Source organism: Schistocerca nitens, chromosome 1, assembly GCF_023898315.1.
Source record: "Schistocerca nitens isolate TAMUIC-IGC-003100 chromosome 1, iqSchNite1.1, whole genome shotgun sequence".
Lineage (NCBI taxonomy): Eukaryota > Metazoa > Arthropoda > Insecta > Orthoptera > Acrididae > Schistocerca > Schistocerca nitens.
Genome location: NC_064614.1, coordinates 1,092,643,457 through 1,092,662,641, shown reverse-complemented (window position 1 = coordinate 1,092,662,641; position 19,185 = coordinate 1,092,643,457). Strand labels below are relative to the sequence as shown.

At 44.8% G+C, this 19,185-nt stretch overlaps 1 protein-coding gene across 6 annotated transcripts in view; it reads right to left on the bottom strand.

Annotated features, from left to right (window-relative positions):
- LOC126198643 (protein hu-li tai shao) overlaps nt 1-19,185 on the bottom strand; it is a 431,642-nt gene that overhangs the window by 401,586 nt on the left and 10,871 nt on the right. For 5 of the 6 annotated variants that reach the window (XM_049935111.1, XM_049935137.1, XM_049935146.1 and 2 more), the window contains exon 1: nt 5,778-5,954. The exons of the other annotated variant lie outside the window; for it this stretch is intronic. The gene's annotated coding sequence lies outside the window, so the exon portion shown is untranslated. Of the gene's footprint in view, nt 1-5,777; nt 5,955-19,185 lie in introns of those variants that run through there. 6 annotated transcript variants of the gene reach the window in all.

Below are 19,185 nucleotides of genomic sequence, written 5' to 3'. Positions count from 1 at the left end.
TTGCAGAACTAGCACTCCTGGAAGAAAGTATATTGCGGAGACATGGCTTAGCCACAGCCTGGGGGATATTTCCAGAATGAGATTTTCACTCTGCAGCGGAGTGTGCGCTTATATGAAACTTCCTAGCAGATTAAAACTGTGTGCCGGACCGAGACTCGAACTCGGGACCTTTGCCTTTCAGGGGCTAGTGCTTTACTATCTGAGCTACCCAAACATACATCATCGCCCAAAACAGTCATTGCTAGGGACGATTACACACTTATGACTAGCAAAAGCTCGCCAACAACGCAAATACTGGTGAACCCCAGCATTACAGCAAAACTAAGTGGCAACGCCAGGGAATCTGTATTGCACACCAGATGCAAGGAAAACTTACCAATATATCACACACTGTGTGATAGATTTATGACTAACTGGCCACTCATACGTCAACCTTGGCATATTACAGGTGCAGACGCCGCAGCTGGCCCAAAAGGCTTCACAGGTGCTCAGCCCCTGCAGTACCTCTCCTCGATTGGACATTCTCTTATGACACTCTATGACAATCGTACCAAGCACGATACCCAAAAAACCAACCGCACCATTACCCTTGCATGATCTGTCGCAGATAGCAAGGAAACGCTACTGCTGTTACTACACATCCAGACTATCGCGAAGGTATTTTTTTTCCCTTGGCGCTTGCCTCAGGACTTTTTTCCCCTCGGCCCCAAACTCACCACCCTTGGTCCGCTTTTCGACCACTTCTATCTCCTAGAGGACCAGTATTAGTGGGTAATCCTATCCAGACGTACGGACATTACCACATAACATAGTGTGATCTCCTCGACTGAAACTAAAATCATGGAGGCGACAGCAGAACTTTTGTGATGGTCACCACGTCGGCATGGGCGAACGTGATGACCAAAGCACTCACCGCCACACACTGAGGCGGCTTGCGGAATTCAGCTATAGACGTAGGTGTGTCATGCAGAAATTACCTACGCAGATGGGAAATTCCCATGCACGGGCGCGTAGCGCAGTCGGCTCCATCTTCAGGAAAGGCTGCGTACCACGGTCCTGGACACGTGACAGCCGTGGAGACTTTCAGTGAGGAGCAACAAGGCGGTATGAGGGAGCAAGGTCGCAGAGGTTGTCGACCTCGTCGGCCCGCAATGGGACGGGCCAGCCAGCCTGCCTTACGCCCAATGCGGCGGCGGCCGGCCGGCCGCCCCCGCCTCCCACCCCACGTCCAATCGATACGGCGACCGCGCCACGCGCCCCCTTCTAGCCTTCGCTCACGCTCCCAATATCACAGGTAGCAACGGCGCCCCCAACATCTCGCTCTGAACGCCACTTCGTTCAGGCAGTTTGCGCGTTTATGAGCGCGGAAAATATCGGATAACCTGTGACCGACATGGGCGCAGTTCCTGCGCTCGGAGGGGCGACGATCACTATTTAACGAGACTGAGAACAAGTTAGGATTGTGTAAAGGCGGAGGAAAGAAACAAGCCGTGTTTCTTTCGGAGGCTTGCCCCCTCCCCGACTTTTGCGATTTAGAGAAACCTCGGAATATCTAAAGCAGAACCTTCCGACTGGTGTTCGAATTGTCGTCATTCCGAATGCGGGTTTATTGCACCAATTACTGCGCAACCTCTTTCGATCGCCCAACCCCGCAAAATGTATTGCAGGTAAAAATAGACGTACCGTGTAGTTTATCAGTTGTAAAAGGTTTAATTTCGTCACAGTGAGCGATTGAGTGGCTCTACTGTTACCTGTCTACAACCATTCGGTTACCTATGAAAAGGCTCAATGCAGGTCGTAATTACAGAAATTTTCTCCATCTTTAACCACTCCCTCAATCTCGCACCACTGCAAACTGAAACTTCCATAATCTTTAATTTTGCAATGAGTCGCAGAAGCGGTTAATGAATTACTTATACTTGTGCAGAGCACACACCGATCATTTTCCATGTGATAAGCTGTAGTTGAGCCCCGGACGGAGACCCAAACACTTCCTTGTGCAGACCGATCCAAAGGTCCAGTTTTTTGCAGGATCATCCCCATTTCTTCTAGACTCCACACTGCCCGCAAAGGGTGAGAGTACTGGCGTTGGTACCACACAATTTCAGCCCGTCAAATGCAATCAAACCTGTGCTACGCTGGATTGGGCTACATTGAACCTACCGATAGTACTCACCTGCTGCGACCTATTATGAAATCAAAATGTCGGAAATTAACTGCTCATCGTAATCCAACACTGGTAAAAGTGAGCCGCAAGAATTACACTGATTTGCGATTCGTTGGCCTCGCCAACTCCCAGTCACTTATTTCAACCTAAAACTAAAACATCGTATGCACATTCGCCAACGTTGCCACTGCACAACTAGACTTTCACCTTGGGTAGCAGCGCGCCCCCCCCCATACGACAAACCTGCAAGATCCCTACATTTTCTGGTTCAACATGAATGGAGTATAGAACACACAAAGTAATGCTAAACCATTAGAAAAGAACACAAAGTTATATAAAACCATAACATCATTTGACTGACATTAACGGTTCAAATATCACGAAAACACATTACAATACAGAACTACTGTAAGAGACCGCTGATATCAACAACACTTCGTTCTTTTCTCATCAACATTTAACTACAGCCAGATTTGCACGTGTCCTGGCACCAAAATTTCGAAATTGAAACCAGCTTTGTGTATAAAAGCGGGAAATTGCATACTATTTGCAAACCCACTAGAAAACGGAAGGCATAAGGATTAACATCCCGCCGACGACGGCTTCACCACAGACAGAGCAAACCTCTGTTAGTATAAAGTAAGCTGCCATGTTTTTGTCCATCTTGTGGATGGTCACATGCAGATTTAAATTCCATCTCTCAGGGATACGACTCCAGTGCCTTAACCACTGCGCTGTCCCACCTGGGACTTGAAACTGGCGACTCAGCGCAGTACACGCACGCGATTGGCTCCCGGTTGTGTCCTGAAAAGCGGGACACTGCGGTCCAGCGATAACAGAAGTTCGCACACCACACGAACTCGACACTTCTCACCAAGAGTAGGAAACTAGTTGAAAAGTTTGCTGCAAGACGACGCTGCCACTCCTAGCTTATATCGCGACAAGATTTCATCAATGAGAAGTACAAAATAGGATTCTACTTAGGAGTAATTATCTTACTGATGCATGCCTATGCAATGGAAGCTGATGAACCAGAAAATAACATTCATTGCGATTTGTATACAGGCTACAATCCTTTTAAGAATATCCGCCACTGGTTACCACTTATTTTATTTTTGAGCAACATAAATTAGAAATTGGGAATAGATAAAAATCATTAAATGAACAAAATGTACAAAGATTTTGTTCAAGGGTGTGGGCTGGATCTCTGAACCCATCTACAGCAGTGATTCCCATCCCTTCTGAAACCATAAACACTCCTCCCCATCTCCCATCAATATTAGCGCCAAACTAAACAGTAGAACGTAAATAAATTTTCTTTCAACAATTAGTTTCAAAATGGGGAAGAATAAATGACAGGTCTTGTAGGTGTTTTATTAAACCACAAACTAATGATACAGTGAGGCAACTGGTACTTCTTTTCTTCCAACAACGTCCTTTTACATATGACAACGACGAAGTTGTCAGTAAATTGAGACTGCCACCTACAGCTCCGCAAAAAACAAAGCTAACTATCCACATCCAGCGCAGACACTTGTTACGATACATGCTGCACTATTGCTCTCCCTCGCGACACTCTTCATCGACAACGTGCACCAGATTTTAAAATCAACCCAGATAAAATCTGTGAACCATACTTACTGCTTGTAAATCATTAATTGCTGGATTCAGTATTTCTGAAATGGCAGAAATTTGAAGACTTGAGGCTGTCAATTTTTTGCGTATGACCTAGGTCGCAAATAGTAATAATAACAACAATAATGTTTAGGCTATGCAGCAATGTAGTAGGCATTACAGTTAGTAGTGTGTTGTGTTGTTAATTAGTTCGTCTATCGGTTCATAAGTGAATAATAATAATAATAATAATAATAATGTTTAGGCTATGCAGCAATGTAGTAGCCATTACATATACTAGTGTGTTGCGCTGTCAATTAGTTCGTCTATCGGTTGCGAAGTGAACAACGAAGCAGTTTCTGGTCAATTGCGAGAACTACCTGAGACGGCATTTTCATGAGATATTTAAGCATATGTTTCAGTTTTACTGTCATACATGCATGGTGCAAAGTACGTGTGTAGTGGGTGGACTATGTGAAAAAGTGATGTTCATGCATTCGTTTCACAAGCTGTAACGTCAATTGCGTCACGCTTTATTGCTAATATTTAAAAAATATAAGTAAATTAAGTAATCAGTATTACACTCTTACAGAATTGTGGTATCTGTAACGATTTTTTAAAAAATAATTTAGTTTCGCGACCGAAACACAATCGAACCCTTTGGTTTTTTATCCCTCAGACAATTTCACTGTACCCCTCTAGGAGTAATTATCCCCAAGTCGCGAACTGCTGACACGGAGGGAAAAAAAGTTCATTTGCACTAAATAGCTAAACTAATCCATTAGCACATTTCATGACTTAACAGTGGCCACTCGAATAATACATATTAACTTCGAAGTCTGGTTACTCTAAGCCTAGCAGGCATCAGGGTGGGGAGCTGCTTCAAACTGTGAGGAGAGGTTTGACGGGTGGCGAAGAAAGATAGCATGACCTTTTGTGAAGCGAATGTTCTGTGCACATGTTGTGTATCTACGGTGTGCAATACTCCTCTCAGACAACCGTGAATCCCAATGAAAAAGGTTTCCCGGCGAGCACCACAAACTGAACTTGCAATCAAGCTGTTCTTCTCAACACTAAAGTGTGATTAGAAATTGGGGATCATTCAGTCTGGAACCGCGCGACCGCTACGGTCGCAGGTTCGAATCTTGCCTCGGGCATGGATGTGTGTCATGTCCTTAGGTTAGTTAGGTTTAAGTAGTTCTGAGTTCTAGGGGCTGATGGCCTCAGTTGTTAAGTCCCATAGTGCCCAGAGCCATTTGAACCATTGGGGATAAGAAAACTATAGACAGTCAAAACATTTTAATGCTGCTTCTGATATCGAAATTTTTATTTCTTAGGCTTTAGTACTGTATGTTTTAAACCCTCGTCCCATGTACGAGGGCCTGATGGCTCAGGTTCAATAAATAAATAAATAAATAAATAAATAAGAATAAACGTCGTAATTGGATTAGTTCCTAAATGTCGTGTGGAAGATACATTAAGTAGGTAATTAAGTATTAGTACTTATAAAGAACAAAAGACATTAAAGAGGGCTATATGAGTTATTCCCTGCATCACACTCAACAAGATGGTTCTACACTTGAAAACTAAAACATACGCACGGAATAGAAACAACAGAACCCATCGTGGAAAGTAGCTCAGCAAAAACGAAAATTGGGCGAAATTTCGGTTTTAGTTCCATGCAGTCGTCGCTAACACACAAATATCAGGAACAAAAGTCTGAAAAATTTGCGAGGCGGGGCACAACAGCAATTGCTGACAAACTCGTTCTGGCACAAGCCGTATCTTACAGGCGGCTTATCTGATGGGCGTAGCCGCAAGAAGGTACTTCTACTCCATACTCGCAGCCACCTCTATACTGTCTGCTGAGACGAACCCGAACAGGTTTCCTCCGCAGATGTCTAGTTGAGTGGGAAGAATCATCGGTCACGTCCTTAACAGACTCTCTCCACTGCCCCGTGCGCGCCTACAGCTCTAGCAGTGCGGCTTTGCTCACCTCTGCTGAGCCGGTTCCTCGCAGGCAGCCCGGCAGAACACGGCAGCGACGTACACAAACAGAGAGAACACGCACAGGATCACACACACAACGCTGGACTGCCGGCTGAACCCAGAGCGCCGATCACACAATCCCGTCACGCCCGCAGCACTCTGCGCACTGGCCTGCGAGCGCGTTGCGGGGCCCAGGCTCGGGCCGGGACGGCCGGTCACGTGACCGCGCGTCAGCCGCCAGCTCACACCGAGACCGCACGCCAGCGCCACTCCGCGCCGCGGGCACGCGCAGTCGCAGCACTAACTTCTGCATCAGCTCATTGACTGCTTCGGCTGCTGACGTGTTTTAGATACATTCTCTCACATTTCTTCCTGAACCCTCGGAAAAGTAAAAATACAGTTACATAACCGCAGTTCGGTCGGTTGAATTTACAAGTTTCCCTAAATCCAATGCGATGTATCATGAAAAATACGTGAATTCAAAAACATCAAGTGATGTGGCGCAGTTGCTAGCACACTGGACTCGCTTTAGGAGGATATTACTATCAGCTGGCCATCGTATGCACCAACCACGTCCTTCGTTGTTCTTCGCTAGTTGGCTAATGAGCTATGCGCTGTTTACATAGTGAAACGAAAGTACACTACTGGGCATTAAAACTGCTACACCAAGAAGAAATGCAGATGATAAACGGGTATTCATTGGACAAACATATTATACTAGAACTGACATGTGATTACATTTTCACGCAATTTGGGTGCATAGATCCTGAGAAACCAGTACCCAGAACAACCACCTCTGGCCGTAATAACGGCCTTGATACGCCTGCGCATTGAGTCAAACAGAGCTTCGATGACGTGTACAGGTACAGCTGCCTATGCAGCTTCAACACGATACCACAGTTCATCAAGAGTAGTGACTGGCGTATTGTGACGAGCCAGTTGCTCCGCCACCACTGACCAAACGTTTTCAATTGGTGAGAGATCTGGAGAATGTGCTGATCAGGGCACCAGTCGAACATTTTTTGTACCCAGAAAGGCCCGTACAGGACCTGCAACATGCGGTGGTGCATTATCCTGCTGAAATGTAGGGTTTCGCAGGGATCGAATGAAGGGTAGAGCCACGGGTCGTAACACATCTGAAATGTAACGTCCACTGCTCAAAGTGCCGTCAATGCGAACAAGAGGTGACCGAGACGTGTAACCAATTGGCACCCCATACCATCACGCCGCGTGATACGCCAGTATGGCGATGACGAATACACGCTTCCAATGTGAGTTCACCGCGATGTCGACAAACACGGATGCGACCATCATGATGCTGTAAACACAACCTGGATTCATCCGAAAAAATGTTTTGTCATTCGTGCACCCAGGTTCGTCGTTGATTACACCATCCCAGGCGCTCCTGTTTGTGATGCAGCGTCAAGGGTAACCGCAGCCATGGTCTCCGAGCTGATAGGCCATGCTGCTGCAAACGTCTTCGAACTGTTCGTGCAGATGATTGTTGTCTTACAAACGTCCCTATCTGTTGACTCAGGGATAGAGAAGTGGCTGCACGATCCGTTACAGCCATGCGGATAAGATGCCTGGTCATCTCGACTGCTAGTGATACGAGGCCGTTGGGATCCAGCACGGCGTTCCGTATCACCCTCCTGAACCCACCGATTCCATATTCTGCTAACAGTCATTGCATCTCGACCACGCGAGCAACAATGTCGCGATACGATGAACCGCAATCGCGATAGGCTACAATCCGACCTTTATCAAAGTCGGAAACGTGATGGTACGCATTTCGCCTCCTTACACGAGGCATCACAACAATGTTTCACCAGGCAATGCCGCTCAACTGCTGTTTATGTATGAGAAATCGCTTGGAAACTTTCCTCATGTCAGCACGTTGTAGGTGTCGCCACCGGCTCCAACCTTGTGTGATTGCTCTGAAAAGCTAATCATTTGCATATCACAGCATCTTCTTGCTGTCGGTTAAATTTCGCGTCTGTAGCACGTCATCGTGGTGTAGCAATTTTAATGGCCAGTACTGTATATACTGAATGGCCCAAAGAGTGCTATGAAGCGTGATGTCGACATTTACACTTCAACTATTGTCCGTCCTATCCACAGTAAATAATACATCGGGATATTACGACACACAGAAGGCGAGCTACCTTTTACTATCTTGTCCTGTTCTGCAGTATTTGCGCTAACTTGACCACATTTTCACATTCAAATTGTTAGCGTTAACATAAAGTCATATAGCTCCTACACAGTAGCTGAAGACAATTCTACTCCAGTTAATGAGATTCCAGGGCGAACAACTCTGTCAATGTCAAGCCGAATAACAGCTTGCATAAGGGCCAGAGGTGAACCAACACGACTTGCTTAATTTGTGAGGCTCTTTCTCTTGAATAAATCAAACAGTTTCTATGAAATTGTAATCATTTGCTTGTCTGTACATACAGAGTGTTACAAAAAGATACGCCCAAACTTTCAGGAAACATTCCTCACACACAAATAAAGAAAAGATGTTACGTGGAATTGTGTCCGGAAACGCTTAATTTCCATGTTAGAGTTCATTTTAGTTTCGACAGTATGTACTGTACTTCCTCGATTCACCGCCAGTTGGCCCAATTGAAGGAAGGTAATGTTGACTTCGGTGCTTGTGTTGACATGCGACTCATTGCTCTACAGAACTAGCATCAAGCACATCAGTACGTAGCATCAACAGGTTAGTGTTCATCACGAACGTGGTTTTGCAGTCAGTGAAATGTTTACAAATGCGGAGTTGGCAGATGCTCATTTGATGTGTGTATTAGCACGGGGCAATAGCCGTGGTGCGGTACGTTTGTATCGAGACAGATTTCCAGAACGATGGTGTCCCGACAGGAAGAAGTTCGAAGCAATTGATCGGCGTCTTAGGGAGCACGGAACATTCCGGCCTATGACTCGCGACTGGGAAAGACCTAGAACGACGAGGACACCGGCAATGGACGAGGCAATTCTTCGTGCAATTGACGATAACCCTAATGTCAGCGTCAGAGAAGTTGCTGCTGTACAAGGTAACGTTGACCACGTCGCTGTATGGAGAGTGCTACGGGAGAACCAATTGTTTCCGTACCATGTACAGCGTGTGCAGGCACTATCAGCAGCTGATTGGCCTCCACGGGTACACTTCTGCGAATGGTTCATTCAACAATGTGTCAATCCTCATTTCAGTGCAAATGTTCTCTTTACGGATGAGGCTTCATTCCAACGTGATCAAATTGTAAATTTTCACAATCAACATGTGTGGGATGACGAGAATCCGCACGCAATTGTGCAATCACGTCATCAACATAGATTTTCTGTGAACGTTTGGGCAGGCATTGTTGGTGATGTATTGATTGGGCCCCATGTTCTTCCACCTATGCTCAATGGAGCACGTTATCATGATTTCATACGGAATACTCTACCTGTGCTGCTAGAACATGTGCCTTTACAAGTACGACACAACATGTGGTTCATGCACGATGGAGCTCCTGCACATTTCAGTCGAAGTGCTCGTACGCCTCTCAACAACAGATTCGGTGACCGATGGATTGGTAGAGGCGGACCAATTCCATGGCCTCCACGGTCTCCTGACCTCAACCCTCTTGATTTTCATTTATGGGGGCATTTGAAAGCTCTTGTCTACGCAACCCCGGTACCAAATGTAGAGACTCTTCGTGCTCGTATTGTGGACGGCTGTGATACAACACGCCATTCTCCAGGGCTGCATCAGCGCATCAGGGATTCCATGCGACGGAGGGTGGATGCATGTATCCTCGCTAACGGAGGACATTTTGAACATTTCCTGTAACAAAGTGTTTGAAGTCACGCTGGTACGTTCTGTTGCTGTGTGTTTCCATTCCATGATTAATGTGATTTGAAGAGAAGTGATAAAATGAGCTATAACGTGGAAAGTAAGCGTTTCCGGACACATGTCCACATAACATATTTTCTTTCTTTGTGTGCGAGGAATGTTTCCTGAAAGTTTGGCCGTACCTTTTTGTAACACCCTGTATACAACATGTGCTGATTTCCGTCCCACTTGGATAGTCCCTTCGTGGTGCGTCTTTTTTCTTCTTTTTTTCTTCTTACAGTGCATTTACCACAAATACGCAGTTTTCGTAACAAACAGTTTACTTCACAAAATTAATTCGAACACTATGAACAATTTGTTTCACTAAAGAAAAACTGATTCCGTAGTTCAAGAACAAATATTTTCAATAGCCCGCTAGTAGCAAAGATGGAAAATTTACGACGTAATATATTACATTTTAAGGCGAATCTGAAGGCTATATTGCTGTCAAACTCTTTCTCTTTGAAATTCTCAGCAGAGTTAATTGACGTATATATTCCTGGCGAAGGAATATGTCTTGGAACATTTAATGCCTCCCTATTTGCCTCAACATGATTTCTCAAGCCTCAGCATGCGAGCGCACAAAATTTAATTCTGTCAGGATGTTTCATGGCGTGATACATTGTGCATCTGGATGCAAGGTTTCTCCAAGAGAAGAATTACTTCTTCGAGTTTCAGCTGCCGTTAAAGTAGAATATATACACTCCTGGAAATGGAAAAAAGAACACATTGACACCGGTGTGTCAGACCCACCATACTTGCTCCGGACACTGCGAGAGGGCTGTACAAGCAATGATCACACGCACGGCACAGCGGACACACCAGGACCCGCGGTGTTGGCCGTCGAATGGCGCTAGCTGCGCAGCATTTGTGCACCGCCGCCGTCAGTGTCAGCCAGGTTGCCGTGGCATACGGAGCTCCATCGCAGTCTTTAACACTGGTAGCATGCCGCGACAGCGTGGACGTGAACCGTATGTGCAGTTGACGGACTTTGAGCGAGGGCGTATAGTGGGCATGCGGGAGGCTGGGTGGACGTACCGCCGAATTGCTCAACACGTGGGGCGTGAGGTCTCCACAGTACATCGATGTTGTCGCCAGTGGTCGGCGGAAGGTGCACGTGCCCGTCGACCTGGGACCGGACCGCAGCGACGCACGGATGCACGCCAAGACCGTAGGATCCTACGCAGTGCCGTAGGGGACCGCACCGCCACTTCCCAGCAAATTAGGGACACTGTTGCTCCTGGGGTATCGGCGAGGACCATTCGCAACCGTCTCCATGAAGCTGGGCTACGGTCCCGCACACCGTTAGGCCGTCTTCCGCTCACGCCCCAACATCGTGCAGCCCGCCTCCAGTGGTGTCGCGACAGGCGTGAATGGAGGGACGAATGGAGACGTGTCGTCTTCAGCGATGAGAGTCGCTTCTGCCTTGGTGCCAGTGATGGTCGTATGCGTGTTTGGCGCCGTGCAGGTGAGCGCCACAATCAGGACTGCATACGACCGAGGCACACAGGGCCAACACCCGGCATCATGGTGTGGGGAGCGATCTCCTACACTGGCCGTACACCACTGGTGATGGTCGAGGGGACACTGAATAGTGCACGGTACATCCAAACCGTCATCGAACCCATCGTTCTACCATTCCTAGACCGGCAAGGGAACTTGCTGTTCCAACAGGACAATGCACGTCCGCATGTATCCCGTGCCACCCAACGTGCTCTAGAAGGTGTAAGTCAACTACCCTGGCCAGCAAGATCTCCGGATCTGTCCCCCATTGAGCATGTTTGGGACTGGATGAAGCGTCGTCTCACGCGGTCTGCACGTCCAGCACGAACGCTGGTCCAACTGAGGCGCCAGGTGGAAATGGCATGGCAAGCCGTTCCACAGGAGTACATCCAGCATCTCTACGATCGTCTCCATGGGAGAATAGCAGCCTGCATTGCTGCGAAAGGTGGATATACACTGTACTAGTGCCGACATTGTGCATGCTCTGTTGCCTGTGTCTATGGGCCTGTGGTTCTGTCAGTGTGATCATGTGATGTATCTGACCCCAGGAATGTGTCAATAAAGTTTCCCCTTCCTGGGACAATGAATTCACGGTGTTCTTATTTCAATTTCCAGGAGTGTAGTTCAGTAACGCAGCATTTGTCTAACTCGTGCTACAAGGTGCAATGAAGGTGGGCGATCGCCGTTCTGGGCATTAATTGTAAACGGAAACGAGAAAAAGGTCATAACTTCAGCCTGGACCTAAATGAAATATTTTATTTCCCGAAGGAAAAGCTTCAATGTGTAGAGTTTCCAGTTTGTTTTACAGAGAGCCCTGCAGCCCTCAGATGTTACTCTATTAAAATTTTATGTCACTAATTCAGATTAACTACAACCTCGGAAGTTTTTGTGCTATCACGAATAATGTCAGTCGTGGCAGGAAACATTATTAAAAGAGGATCTGGGCTGACATTGTGGGCTAGGTCTCATTTACCAGAATAACGACTGTACCACAGATCGACACATTCTCTGTGCTGATGAATTAAGGGATACTGCAGGGTCTTCTTTATCAGTGTTATAATTAGTTATTAACACGTCGTGAAAACGTCTTTCTAACAGACAAAAATAACTAACATTTGCTGGCATCTGTGGTCTTGGGTCGGCGTACTGCCCATAAAGCAGAGGTTGCGGATTGGAATCCTGCCCCCGACATGAGTGTGACTTTTAAATGTGATGCTCTGTTTTTTGAGTCTTGTGAAGAGTTTGAAAGAGCACTGTAAGACCTAAGTCGAAACAAGGCCCCGCCAGTAGACAACATTCCATTAGAACTACTGACAGCCTTGGGAGAGCCAGTCCTGACAAAACTCTACCATCTGGTGAGCAAGATGTATGAGACAGGCGAAATTCCCTCAGATTGCAAGAAGAATTTAATAATTCCAATTCCAAAGAAACCAGGTGTTGAAAGATGTGAAAATTACCGAACTATCAGTTTAATAAATCACATTTGCAAAATACTAACGCGAATTCTTTACAGACAAATGGAAAAATTGGTAGAAGCTGACCTCGGGGAAGATCAGTTTGGATTCCGTAGAAATATTGGAACACGTGAGGCAATACTGACCCTGCGAATTATCTTAGAAGAAAGATCGAGGAAAGGCAAACATTTGTAGACTTAGAGAAAGCTTTTGACAATGTTGACTGGAATACTCTCTTTCAAATTCTGAAGGTGGAAGGGGTAAAATACAGGGATCGAAAGGCTGCTTATAATTTGTACTGAAACCAGAAGGCCGGCCACGGTGCTCTCGCGGTTCTAGGCGCTGTATTCCGGAACCGCGCGACTGCTACGGTCGCAGGTTCGAATCCTGCCTCGGGCATGGATGTGTGTGATGTCCTTAGGTTAGTTAGGTTTAAGTAGTTCTAAGTTCTAGGGGACTGATGACCACAGCAGTTGAGTCCCATACTGCTCAGAGCCATTTGAACCATTCTTTTTTTTTTAACCAGAAGGCAGTTATATGAGTTGAGGGGCATGAGAGGGAAGCTGTGGTTGGGAAGGGAGTGAGACAGGGTTGTAGCCCATCCCCGATGTTATTCAATCTGTATATTGAGCAAGCAGTAAAGGAAACAAAAGAAAAATTCGGTAGGTATTAAAATCCATGGAGAAGAAATAAAAACTTTCGAGGTTCGTCGATGACATTGTAATTCTGTCAGAGACAGCAAAGGACTTGGAAGAACAGTTGAACGGAATGGACAGTGTCTTGAAAGGAGTATATAAGATGAACATCAACAAAAGCAAAACGAGAATAATGAAATGTGGTCGAATTAAGTCGGGTGATGCTGAGGGAATTAGATTAGGAAATGAGACACTTAAAGTAGTAAAGGAGTTTTGCTATTTGGGAAGCAAAATAACTGATGATGGTCGAAGTAGAGAGGATATAAAATGTAGACTAGCAATGGCAAGGAAAGCGTTTCTGAAGAAGAGAAATTTGTTAACATCGAGTATAGATTTAAGTGTCAAGAAGTCTTGTCTGAAAGTATTTGAATGGTGTGTAGCCATGTATGGAAGTGAAACGTGGAGGATAAATAGTTTGGACAAGAAGAGAATAGAGTCGAAATGAGATGCTACAGAAGAATGCTGTAGATTATATGGGTAGAATAACATAACTAATAAGGAGGTATTGAATAGAATTGGGGAGATGAGACATTTGTGGCACAACTTGACTAGAAGAAGGGATCGGTTGGTAGGACATGTTCTGACGCATCAAGGGATCACCAATTTAGTATTGGAGGGCAGCGTGGAGGGTAAAAATCGCAGAGGGAGACCAAGAGATGAATACACTAAGCAGATTCAGAATGATGTAGGTTGCAGTAGGTACTGGGAGATGAAGGAGCTTGCACAGGATAGAGTAGCATGGAGAGCTGCATCAAACCAGTCTCAGGACTGAAGACCACAACAACAACAACAACATTGATCTTGGGTATACGAAATGAAAAATTAAATGTAAATCAAATGTGTAGCTGGAAAAAAACGACATTTCCTGACTCACAGCTTAAAACGACGGAGAAATGGAATATACTATCTGATCAAAAGTACCCAGGTCATATTAGTGGACATTAATGCAGGGTTGGTCCACCCTGCGCCTTTGACTTTGCTGGTAACAATTTCAATAAGGTGTCTGAGTGTCTGTGGAGGATTGGCAGCCGATTCCTCCTCAAGAGCCGAAAGCAGAGAAGGTGGTGATGAAGGACGCTGCGATCTGGAGCGAAGTCGACGTTCTGACTCATCCCAAAGATGCTCCATTGGATTAAGATCGGTACTCTGGGCATGTCAGCCCATTTCAGGGATGTTATTGTCCACAAACAATTGCCTCACAAATGATGCTCTATGACACAGTATACGAAGTCTGTTCAAAAAAATTCGTAATTACCAAATTACGAAATTTTTGAATAGACTTGGTATTTCGGAGAGAAATTCGGTTGGCACCCCTGCATACGCCTGTGTTTAGTGTGTAACTGTCGGAAGTTTCATTGTTGTATATTTATTGTTCAGTGATGTATTGAGTAGAACTTTGTCTCACAGTTTGTGAATTTCGAGACGGTAAAGTTAGAGGAGTAACGCATCTGCATTAAATTTTGCGTGACACTCAAGAAAATCTTTACAGAGGCAAACCAAATGATATAGGAAGCATACGCTGATAAGTGCTTAAGACGTACTCGGTGTTACGAATGGCTCACACTGTTTAAAAATGGCCGGACGGAACTTAAACGTGGACCTTCGACGTCTACCGACGACGTTCATGTCAGCAATGTCAACGAAATTGTGCGTGCCAATCGAGGATTGACTGTCCGAGAGATTGCTGAAGAATGTGACATTTTTGTTGAATCATGTCATGAAATCCTGACACGGCATCTTGAAAGGCATCGTGTTACCACCATGCTCGTCCCACGATTCTTGAGTCAAGACCAGAAAGACCTTCACCCCGCAATCTGTAAAGAGCTTTTGGATCGCGCAAATGAGAACGATATGTTCGTCAAGATAATCATAATTGGTAATGAGGCGTGGGTGTATGGATATGATGTTGCGACCAAGGTACAATCTTCACAATTGGCCGGGAAAGGTTCTCCAACACCAAAAAAAGCTTGTCAGATCGGGTCAAAACAAAGCCATGCTGATAGTTTTCTTCGACTTTCAAGGATTAGTTCATCATGAATTCGTGCCACAGGGATAAACTGTTGATCGGTGATACTATCGGGACGTGTTGCGACGCCTGCGAGAAAATGTTAAGAGGATACGGCCTGAAACGTGGTGAGACAGTTCATGACTCCTGCATCACGATAACGCACTATCATCTTCATCCCTGTTGATGCGTGAATGTTGCACAAAAACCGAGATCACTGTGCTTCCTCATCTTCCGTACTCTCCATACCTGGCCCCTGCGGACCCTTTTTTTTATTTCCAAGGTTAAAAACCCTGTTGAAAAGGCTGAGATTTGCAACGATAGAAGAGATAAAACAAAATTCGCAGGCGGCGCTTCGCGCGATACGGCAAGCGCAGTACCAAGACTGCTTCCGGACGTGGAAACGGTGTTGAGAGCGGTGTATCAATTGTGGAGGAGAGTATTACGCAGACCATGCACAATAATTAAAAGGTAAGCGCAGAAAAATTTTGTGGGCAAAGTTCTGGAATTTTTTTTAACAGACCTCGTATTGTCACGTTGGTACAAATAATCCTCGCCACCGAACTGTTACACTCCTGTACTCAACGCAGTTGAATTTGCTCGATTCTTTCGCAATAACCTTTTCGTAAGCGCAATAATGGGACTCCACTCTTACAATGAGGAACAACCGCATATCGCAACGCCACCCCTTTCGCGCTTCACTGTTGGCACTACAGATGATAACTGGTAACATTCTCCGCCAGCCCCGGACCTACGATACTTCCGAACCGGAGGAAAAACTTGATTGTACCGCCCCTCCCCCTCAAGCGTTTGAGATAAGACGTCAAAAATTTAAAAAAAATCAATTTTTCAAAAATATGTTCATTTTGTAGCGCACATCTCTCTGTATGTTCGAGAAAATGTAAGACGTGTTATTTGGTCTTAAGTGTGCCAAAGTGCAGTGCCACGCCTCTTCACACAACATTCTTCCGTTGCACGTCACTGTATTTCGGTCTATGGAATTCAAACGTGTATATTTTGTAATGGAAGCCATCAAACCTATATTCAGGACAGTGGAAATTAAAATGTCCAACTTAAAATGTCGAGTGGTGCCTATCTTGCTCCCAGTCAGCCGATTTGACATCCTATCCCCTTTTTAAAAAACTCACAATTAATACTGGGTGGGATTATCTGTAACCAGGAGAATAAGAACTGTTCAGAAAATTAGCTAATAACTTTCTCTTTTGTGTGACATAAAATTAAATATAGGAACACAAAATCAATAAAGACAAGAGACAAGCAAGACAGTACACATTTCTTCAATGCTTAGGTCCTAGCATTTTTTTGTCTCTAATCTTGCTACTCTTTTACACGGCATGCTTATCTTCCTACAAAAGAACTTATTATCTCATCAATGTTCGTCAAACGTCTTGCTACATGAAAAATTAAAATGTCGTTGTCTAATATTGAAAAAGCTGTTAATACGAATAGTACCCAAGACTGGTCTGGTTTCTCGATTTGATTATGTTTATTTTGTCGCTGTCCGCTAGGCCTTTCTAATATTGCGCCAAGTGGGACCACCCGCACGCTATTTGTTCGTTTCTTTCGTCGGTCGACTATGAATCGAGTTATCGAGTAATTGTACTTTCCTCTGTAGCACGCGCGTCCGCGTCTTCGTATTTTATATGTTTCTGTCTGGTACATAGACAGCTAAAACATACCAATGAGAAAAGTCGCGGCCATTCTAGTGATCTCGATACTGAACCATGACGGTAATGATCTGGCACATAAATTGAATCAGTGCTTAACTAAACTATAGTTCTTTGAAGAAGAATCACTCTTTGTGATTAAAAAGAGACTAATGGGAGAGATTCTTCAATACAAGCAAACAAGCATAAACGCCCTTCATGATCGTGATTCTGTTATGCAAGCGCTTGTCTGTTTGTCCTGGATCTGACTATCCTACTTTGCACACGCTGTACAAAATATTTGCTTGTCTCATCTATCGTTACAGTAGAAAGAAGTTTTTCAACATTGCGGCGTACAAAGGCACTGCTGAGGTGGACAATGAAGGAGGATCGATTTAATGGCTTTGCCCTGTTGAACACTCACCCTGAAATCGATTGTCCTATTGACGATGTAATTCACCAATTAGCCAGGAAGAATAGGCGCATTTAAGGAAGAGAACAACATTTGTAATTTTTTAATATCGTAACATGGAACTGTCTTTTATATGTGTGTAATCAATTTAAATAAAACTTTCTTAAACTTTGTATGTGACTTGATTATTTTTTATTACGGTAAAAGTAGAGATAGCTCAAGATGTCTTTAGCGCCTCCTCCTTGAGGATTTTCTGTAACCGTCACTGACTGGAACACACTCCAAGTAAGCGAGCCTGTCATTTTTATCTATCTCATTTACATAAATAACAGGACCGAATTATACGAAAGAACATAATTCACGATGTACCATCAAATGCCTATTAGGCTTACTACAAGCAAAGCGTTTTATGTTAGAAAACAGTTGTACATTTCATTCATTTGCTCCAGTTTGTCAAGCATGGGATCTAAAACTTAACTCATAACTTGTTCTCCGGTTAACTTCCCTGACCCCGTCAGAATCACCGATTCAGTTATCCCGCCTTTATTCTCCGATTGGGCTTTTACGTTTCGTGCAATTCGTTTTCAGCGCTGTTACGAGCACAGAATTAAGCGGCTGCTAATTGGGGACTGTACAACTGGCAAAAATTTTGTCGTGCAAAATTTTTATATCAATTTGGAATCGTCATATTCTTCCAAATAATATCCACGTTTCTTCTCCTTCCTCGTTATAACAAACAATCTTCTCATCACTAATTCTGTAACTATTCCTGCCATTGTCAGAACTTATTCTCCGGTTAACTTCCCTGAAAAAATGGTTCAAATGGCTCTGAGCACTATGGGACTTAACTGCTGAGGTCATCAGTCCCCTAGAACTTAGAACTACTTAAACCTAACTAACCTAAGGACATCACACACATCCATGCCCGAGGCAGGATTCGAACCTGCGACCGTAGCGGTCGTGCGGTTCCAGACTGTAGCGCCTAGAACCGCTAACTTCCCTGACCCTGTCAGAATCACCGATTCAGTTATCCCGCCTTTATTCGCCAGTTAGGCTTTTATGTTTCGTACAATGCGTTTTCTGCGCTGTTACGAGAACAGAATTAAGCGGCTGCTAATTGGGACTGTACAACTGGCCCATAGTAGTCTAGCGATCTGGAAAAAATTTCTGTGAAAATTTCATTTTCTTGGATAGACCGAGAAGATAATATGTAATCTTCCTTACCTGTTATTCCTGTTAGTCGTTTATTTCCACTCTGGTAGTCTGAATCTATGGATTTTGCTAATAATTACAACAATGCTTAACGTTCGCACACCCAGTCAACCACGTAAATAAAAACAGCGATTGGCATTCACCCGTTCGGCTTTATTCAGCTCAGCTCGTATAGCCCCATCCCCTTTTTTCTGCGGTAAAGTTTCTTTTAGTATTATTATTTCTAGATGCGACGGAGATTAGCCTGGCAGAGACATCACGTTCACTACGCACGCATTCAAAAATCAACTTATGATTCGTTTGGAAATCAACTTAGAATGTGTTCAAAAACCATCAGGGATGCGTTTCAAAATCATACGAACAATCGATAAACCAACGTGAGGTGGATGCTAGGCGCATCGTGAAACAAGTTTTTTTTTCTCTTTAAGAATATGAATTTGCCCCCCCCCCCCTGAAATTGCCTCCCAGGGCAAATACTCCATTTTGACCCATCCTCTAGATCCGGGCCTGTTCTCCAGGCATTCGTCAAACTCAAACCCTTCCATCCGATTGCCACAAGGTATATTGTGATTCATAGCTCCAAATCACTT